The sequence below is a fragment of the Condylura cristata genome, unplaced genomic scaffold, assembly GCF_000260355.1.
Source record: "Condylura cristata isolate star-nosed mole 26May11 unplaced genomic scaffold, ConCri1.0 scaffold00014, whole genome shotgun sequence".
Taxonomy (NCBI): Eukaryota; Metazoa; Chordata; class Mammalia; order Eulipotyphla; family Talpidae; genus Condylura; species Condylura cristata.
The window spans coordinates 13,578,364-13,587,097 of NW_004567115.1; positions in this window are offsets into that span (position 1 = coordinate 13,578,364).

Here is an 8,734-nt window from a genome sequence, read left to right on the forward strand (position 1 = left end):
TTATGAGTGAAACCATCCGGTATTTTTCTTTCTCTTTCTGGCTTATCTCACTAAGCATGATCTTTTCCAGCTCCATCCAAGTTGCTGCAAAAGACATGAAATACACCTTTTTTTAAGGGAGAAAAGGTTTGTGAGAAGAACCATCTGGGGCAGGAGAGCTGAGTGTGCCTGGAAAGAAAAAGTGTTCTTTTTGGGAAGGGTTCATTCTTTTGTGGAATTGTTACCTATTGTTAAACTAATTATTTCTAGGGTGTGATCAGCTTGATTTGTAGGGACCAGTGATACTCCACAAGGACTCGTGGGCTGCCCCTCTGGAAATTTTCATAGAAGTCTGATACTGGCTAGATTAGTAAGCACCAAAGGATTTTTTTTTTTCCTTTCTATAGTTAGTTTAAAAACTATGTTAATCACTTCTACTCCAATCCCTGTTTCTGGTCTTGTGAATTCATCCTTCATTCTAGACTTTTTACTCTTAGCCTCCATCATTACGATTGCAAAAAAAATAGACTTTAGGGTAAAAGTCATTAACAGAAAATGGTAGTAGTTCATGATGACTGGAATTTTACTGTACCCAGAGTAAATAATAATTTTAGGCCACATGTACTTAAAATAGTTCAAGAAGTCTATCCAATGAAAATTTAATAACCAGAAAAAGAGAAAGGAATCTCCAAAACATAATATAAAATCTTTTAATATACTTCATGCAGTACTTGACAGATAAATGAGACAAGAAACCAAGAACATCATTATGAAATGATTTGTCAGTTTTTATTAATGCTTTTTAATGTAAAGTCTATTTAGTGTAATTGTAACATTAGCTTTCTTTAGGTCATTTTTACTATCTTTTTATTCACAAATTTCCTTTCAGCGACTCTGTAGTCTTATATTTTATGTTTATGTCTTGTAAAAAACCTAGGTTTGTATTTTAAAAATCCAATCTCAAAAAAAAAAAAAAATCCAGTCTCACAATATTTCTGTTTAAAGTAATAACTTTGTTCCATTCACTTAGTATCATTAGTTATTTTTGTTAGTCACCATTTTATTTTTTTACATTCTGTTATGTTTCATTTTTGGGATAGTTTCCTTTTTTTATCTCTAAGGTATTCTTTCAATTAATTTATTCATTGTCATAGTGCAATGTTAAAGTAAATATTTGGTCTTCAGTCTCTGGTTTCTAATGTAACAGCTCCTAAAAATCTGAGAATTTCCTGAGTGACAGAAGTATCTTCTGTTATTCATAATAAGCCCCATTTCAACTGCACAGGAGTTTATGCTAATGACCCTCTGGAGGAGCCTTTTATAGTTTCAGCATGTTAGGGTAGGGGCTGGTTGCTAAAGGAAACAGCCTAGTTATTAATAGTTAGAAATTTCAGCCCCAGTAACACCCAGGACCCAGTCACCCCCTCACATGTTTGTGACTGAGTAGGGAAGAGGGACTGGATATGATTTTATTGCCAATAGTCAAAGTCATACCTGTATAATGGAACCTCCATAAATTCTCTAAAAAACAGACTCTGAAGAGCTTCTGGGTTCTGAATACAATACCTTGCGCTATGCAAAATAAGTTGTCTCTACAATGGAGGTAGTATTATGGCTTAAGTCTAGAATTATTTTGTATATCACTGTATATAGCAACTAGAAAAATGCACAGAATAAAAATATCCAATATACTTCTACAATAACGTTTTCTGTGCTATAACATGGTTATGATCAAAGTAAAGTGACTATTTCCTATTATCTTCATTTAATTCTATAATTTATAATCATTAAATATTTGAAGATTGTATTTTTAGAAAAAAATAGAAAGAATGAACAGTTGATAAAAAGATAACAAAAGATGCTATTATGAATAAGAATCCAATGTAATTAAGTTTTTTAGCTAAGATTCAGTCTTAGTGTGCTATGAGTATATATGACTTTACTCTGGTAACTGAAATACAATTCAGATATGAAAATGCTGTGATTTTGAGTTTGTTCATATCATTCTTGGTGAAGAAAGGCAACACTTTTAATTTCATTGTTTTTTAACTCATCTTGTCATAATTTCATGGAATACCCATTACACTTTTTTTTTGGTATAATTTCTCTATGAAATAATACATTGCAGTTTCACAAAAGAACAGTTTTTTTTCAATCGGGCTTGGGTCACTTTAAAAGAAAATTGCTTTTATTCACCCCTTTCAAGGGAACTTACAATGTTTGAGATTAAACAAAATGACCTAATAGAAACTATATCAGCTAGAACTACAAGATTTGTAATTGAAGATGTCATACTGGGTTTTCAGAATGTGATGGGAACATTGATTCAAATATCCTTCAGAAATGGCTTATCAAATTCACCAAAAAGTGACTTTTTATTTTTAGTAAGATATTGACAAAAGAAATTTATGTGCCTGCTTACATTTTTTTACTAAAATATAGTATTAATATAATTCAAACTTGCTTAAGAAATGATTCTATATTGTAGAGCTAAAGTGCAATCATAAGTTTTATAAACAGCTCATAAAACTGTACAAGATATAATTTAAATGGGACAAAGGAGATAAACTAGTATGACTCCTAAATTTAAATAAGGGAAAACTGAGTTCTGTTGATAGCAGAACCATAAGAATAATGACTTAAATAGAAGATTAAGAATCAACCATCTTTCTTCTATTTGTTAATTAATGGAAGTGCTAGCAGGCAGAATGAGGAATACCCCAGGACCCCCAAAGCTGCACACTCTAAGTGGGTTTTGCTATCCCCTGCATAAAGACAAAATAGACTCCAGTGCACAAGACTGTCACTAGAAAAGAACTTTAATATAATTAGTGTGCGAGAGAGAAGAGAAAGAACAAACTTAAAATAGTTTCCAATGAAGTATCCAGTCACCCATTTATTTCCTTGTGTAGAAATGCCCAGCCAAGCAAGGCCGAAGCAGGGCCACTGAGCCTTGAGGACCTGTCACAAATTTAAGGCACCTCCTGGTGGGGACCTAAAGGGTAGGGCAGAAGGGGCTTAGCATATCTAGGACAGAGGAACATCAAAAGCAGATTAAAACTGTCATTATTAACCTCCCCATGGGTCTCTTACCTGCAAGTTTCAACCTGTCTAAGACCAAGAAGCAAGCACAGCTTTTTCACATGTCTCTGCTCCATGTGCTTCCTCCGGATCTCCTTCTGGCTCTCCATCCTGCTTCTTTCCTTCCCCACGCCCCTCTTCAAATTCTCCTATCCTCCCAGCTTAGCCTTCCTTGGGCTGGCCAGGGAACCTGAAAATTCACCTTTTCTTGGGGACCACCCTGTTGTAGCACCTGCTGCTTTCTGTAACAGAAATAATTTATCTATGAGTTGTTTCTTTCAATTAAAAATTTTGCATAGCAAGCATGTAGAAGAAAATAGTGAATTTTAATTTTAGTTAAAATTTCTTCCCATTTATTTCAATACATAAGGATTATTGGAATAAAGCATACCTGCTTTGCTTGCCATCCTCACCTCCACAGCTTTGTGGATGCTTTTATCCAGGTTATGGACTGCAGAAGCCTACTATGAAGTATTCACGCTGGTTTCTATGAAACAATGGCTATTGGATTATGAAGAACACAGCCTTCAGAGCCTAACGCAGGCCTTATGCTCTTCCAAAAATTAGCCATTATTCTGTATTTGAATTTATAGTTTTCAGTTATACCTCACTATATATGCATTGTATCCAAGAGATCTTATGTTCAAACTAGGACCCAGATATGGATCAGGCAGCTATGATAAAGGATGCTGTTTTGATGGATGCTGGGTTCAGAGTCTTGAGGTACCTTTGGGAAAAGTTTGGGTATTTCCTCTTCCAGTATTATGCTGGTAATTTGCCAGGTAGGTGGAGACATTTGCACAGACATGGCCATGAAGGTTACATTTTAAAAGGATAGGCTTTTTAGGAAAAGGAGAAAGGATTAAAAAATGGCAGCTGTGTAGACACAAGTGGAAATCTAGGGAGAGCTGTGTTTTGCTAGGGCAGGACAATCCTAATTTAGTGTTAATTTTGGGGGGCTCATTCCTTTGTGAAATTATCTATTGTCAGACCAATTACTTCTAGGGTACGATCAGGTTAATTTGTAAGGACAAGTGATTTCCTAATGGCTCTCACTTTCTATATTCCTAACTCTGGCCACAACTATAGGAATTTTCTATAACATCCTTGTGCCTAAGGATGTCATTTTTGTGGCTAGTTTAATGACTAGGTTAATCATTTCTAATCCTGCCTCTAGTTTCTGGCCTTGTGAGCCGTCCATCTCTAATTCTCTATTGTAACCCTCCATTAGTAAGGCAGTGAGTTGTTTATTTCCAGCAAGGCAGTTAAAATGCTCAACTGATTTACTGTAAACAACATCTCAATTTATCTTATGAACCAGGTTCCAATAACTTTATCCAGTTTCATCAGTTTGCTAACACAAGGAGAGCTGAAGGTATATTTAGCCCCAAATCTGAGTAACCTGAAATAGCCAAACTGGTCTCTTAATGGGTATGAAACTCCCACTCAATGGTGGAATTGAACTGTCATTTTCTGAATATGTAACAAGTGGAATCAATTTGGTCTTCCATGTCTGCGGATGCTCAGTACTCCATGCCCTGACTTCATGTCTTTGTTCTACTTATGCTTTTCACTCTTTTAAAAGATTTTTGAATTTTCCAATCTGGAGTTTGGAGATTTATTTCCCTGTCTCTTTACTTGTTGCAAATGACTAATTATTATTTTTTCCACATATGTGTCTGCTGTCAAGCTGTAAACCCCTCCCATTTGGTAACAGAATGAAGCCTATATTTTCTCCAAGTAGTCATCAGTCATGTTACAGTGAGAATTCTTTTTCCTACCTTCAAGTCTCCAAATAATTTTTCAAATTTATGCATTACTCATATTTTCTTTCTCCAAGAGATGATTTTAGTAAATAATGTCTTTTTTAAAAAAGTAGATTTGAAAAACATTCTAATGTATTGGTTTAACATAATTTGTACTATTATTATTAACTATTGAATAGAGTAATATGTGTGAAATACTTAACAAATTTTAATGTAGCTTTAAACATAAAAGGAGGATAAACAGGGAAATGTGATTCCAAAGTACAAAATTACGATGAAAAATATATATCTATTCCATAAGCACGTGAAATTTCTACCAGATATAGTGTGTAAAGTCATGGAGTTTTTCTAGGTATTTACATCCAAAATAAAGATGAAAAATAACATATGCATTTGAATGTCTTATAATGGTTATTTTTTTCATTTGGGGGATTAAGTCAAGATAATGACTTTATAACAACATTAAGTTAATAAAAGACAGACACTAAACAAATCTATGAGATCACTCTGGGGAGGGTTATCTGAAGTCTATTTTTATTTATTTTTTTAAAGATTTATTTATTTATGTATACAAGAACTGTGGTACAGGCCAGAAGTGCAAAGGGTGAGAGGATTCACCAGAGACCGAGTGGGGAGATGAACAGGGCAGATTGACTGAAATACACTGTTGAGGGGAGCAGTGGGTGAGACAGGAGAGGTCTGCTGCATCATGTGGCTCACCTCACTGACCTGGGATCAAACTTGTGCTGCAGTGGTTGGGGAGAGCTTCATAGTGCTGTGCTTTAACCGGTTGTGCCACCAGGGAGGGCCTGGAGTCTATATATATATATTTTTAAGATTTATTTATTTGTGCATACAGAACTGGGGTACAGGCCAGAGGCTCAGGGGTGGTGAGAGGCCTCACCAGAGACAGAATGGGGAGCAGAACAGGCAGATCGATGAAGCACACTGCTGAGGGGAGCAGCGGGCGGGCCAGGAGAGGTCTGCCACGCCATGTGGTCACCTCCGGGGCAGGCGGGAATCGAACTCATGCGCAAGTGGCTTAAGCTTCTTAGTGCTGTGCTTTAACCCGCTGCGCCACCAGGGAGGGCCCCCTGGAGTCTATTTTTAATTAAACATTGAGAAAATTAAATTTTCAGTATTAATAATGATGAGGAAATACTCATGATGGAATGTTAAGTGCATGAAGAAGTACTAAATATATGTGGTCTCTCTTTGTAATGTTTCATTTCATCAAAATATTAAAATACATTTGTGGATTGGGGGTTTAGATGTTTAATAATTTTATTTTGATATTTTGTTACATTTTCTATAATAAGTATGGATTATTTTTAATAATAATGAAAACATTAGCTTATAAAAAGTCTATTTGGGTGCTGTGCATTGTGACAGAATATATTCAGAATATATCTTTTAATTTACTTTCTGGAAATAATTATATGGCTGTCACAGACTTGTTTGCCAACTGTCCCAGGTGTAATAATATGGTGAGCTAATACTCTCACTGAGAGTTATTTATATTTTATTTACAATGACCTTGGGTTTATGTAGTATATCACAGCAAAGAATTGAGAAGTACATAAAACAGATGCTCATTATTTTTTTACAGTCCACTATTTTAGCTCTTGGTCTTTCATTCTATGTTTACTTTTCTTTCTGAATTTTACGTGTAAGCTGAATGTGGTGGAATGTTTTGGCATTGAACCAAAATATTGAAATCAGAATACAACTTATATAATAGAAGAAAATGATAAACAACTTTGAAGGACAATAATCATTTTTAGAATATGACAGTTATTGAATACAGGATAATAAAATTGTTGTGACCTCTGGGTATAAGTTAAGTTTAAATATTTGAAAACTTATATATTTTACTCACTTGGATTTTACAGTTTAGTTTTTGTACTCTTGAAACTTATATAAATTTTCACCTAGTCACTGTGTCTTTAAGACTATTCTCTTGGTAATTATATAACTTTTGTTACAAAACGAACTAAAGAGGACTTTATAATGAGAAAATAAGGTCATCTATCTCTGTCTCTATCCCTTTTCCCAATGCCAAATTCACACAAAAAACCCTCATCAATTTCAATTCCCTTGTGCATCTAAACCAAAGCATAATAAGCCCCATCTCCTAAAACTGAATTTAAATAAAATTAGCTAGAGAAACAAATTACTGAATTTCTTTAGCTTGCAAATGTGAAACTTCTTGGGGATGCAATTATTAGTCAAAATAAATATATTTCACTGTTAGAAAAATATTCTATTTTTAGTTCTGAAAAACATCATAGAAACTTCCTCTTAATGCGAAGATTGTATGATAATTTATGTAAATATTTCATTAGTAAGGCAGGCACATAGTAATGTATCAATTCTTCTTTTTTATTGTTATTTTGTTTATAGAATGACAGAAATCGTAATGTGACTATTGCTGGGTCATACTTTTTCTTGAATAATTGATGTCTATTTTGAAGTAGTCTTTAATATAGCTTACATTTTATTCATTTAAATATTTAAGGAATTCAAATTTCTACATGGATATGTGTTTCTTTGACTCACTATAAAATTACTGCCTAGGGTGTGCTCAACAGGCATTTGGAGAAATGGGGAATAGTTCCTATTCAGTGCACTTTTCCAGCTCATATTGCACAGAGAGCTCAGAGTAAATTTGGCAGATCAAACAGCAGATGATCAAATCTGTCAACTGTCAGGAAAACCATGTGTTATCCAATAATTTTACTAATTGTAATTTTAACTGAAGCATGACCTGGGAATGATTAAGCACTTTAGGACTATTTCGCACACAAATTCTTTATCAAGTTGTGAATAAACTCACTTTGTGATGCTTAATAAGAACATTTAACTAGTGTTGAGTATATAACAATAACTTTCTAAAATGAAATCAATTGCAGCATGCCTATAAAAAATTGAACTATGTATAATTGATATGCCACTGCTTCAGTGTATTCCCACTGGGAAATATTTCTCACTATGTGTTTGAAATAGAAAATATATAGCATACAGCAAATACACTAGTGCGAATCTACTTCTAATATAACAAAGGTTAGATAGCACCCTGTAATTTCATATATAGATTTTGTAATTTTTTAAAGTCAGTCACAAAAACTATACATTTAACATATTGGAAATTTATATCCAAGGGATTAATAACTGAGATATACATTGTTAGATTAGTTACTGCTTGGTAAATGTATCTGCTGTTACTCAGCATGGAGGGATAGTAAAAACCTTCCAAACTGTAAAAAAGAAATCTCATTATAGTCCAAAGAAATACAAACTGGAAATTTACTTGTTATGCTTGTTGAGGTTCTGGCTCAGAGAAACTTCTGGCCACAGGAAGACTTCAGTTACAGTTGGAAACATTGGGGATTTGGGGTGGCTTCGTTTCTTAGCAGTTTGTTCAAGCTCAGTCTGTGAGACACTGAGAAACAAATACTTGGGTCCACTCAGGGAAGAAACAGAGGTGTGAACCCTACATGGCAGTCATATCTCTGGAGCTACCAACCTGTTCAATGAGCAGGTATCTTCATTCTTTTGAGTACTTTTCATGACTTTATCAGTGGAATCTATCACTGAGAGAATTTGAGAATTAAGGGTAAATCCTCATGGGCCCATAACTTATGTTGTAAAAGTGAAGAAATCTAGAACCCTCCTTTTTCCATGTTAAGTACCTAATTCATGAAATTATTAATTTTTTTTAATGATTAAAGACTAGGAAGGTTTCTGACTATAAAAATAATATATATTTTTTAAATGAAAGGTACTTTACTGATTTTTTTCTTATATTTTAACTATTTTTTTTTAAAGATTTATTTATTTATTTGTACAGAACTGGGGTACAGGCCAGAGATGCGGAGGGTGAGAGAATTCACCAGAGACAGAGCGGG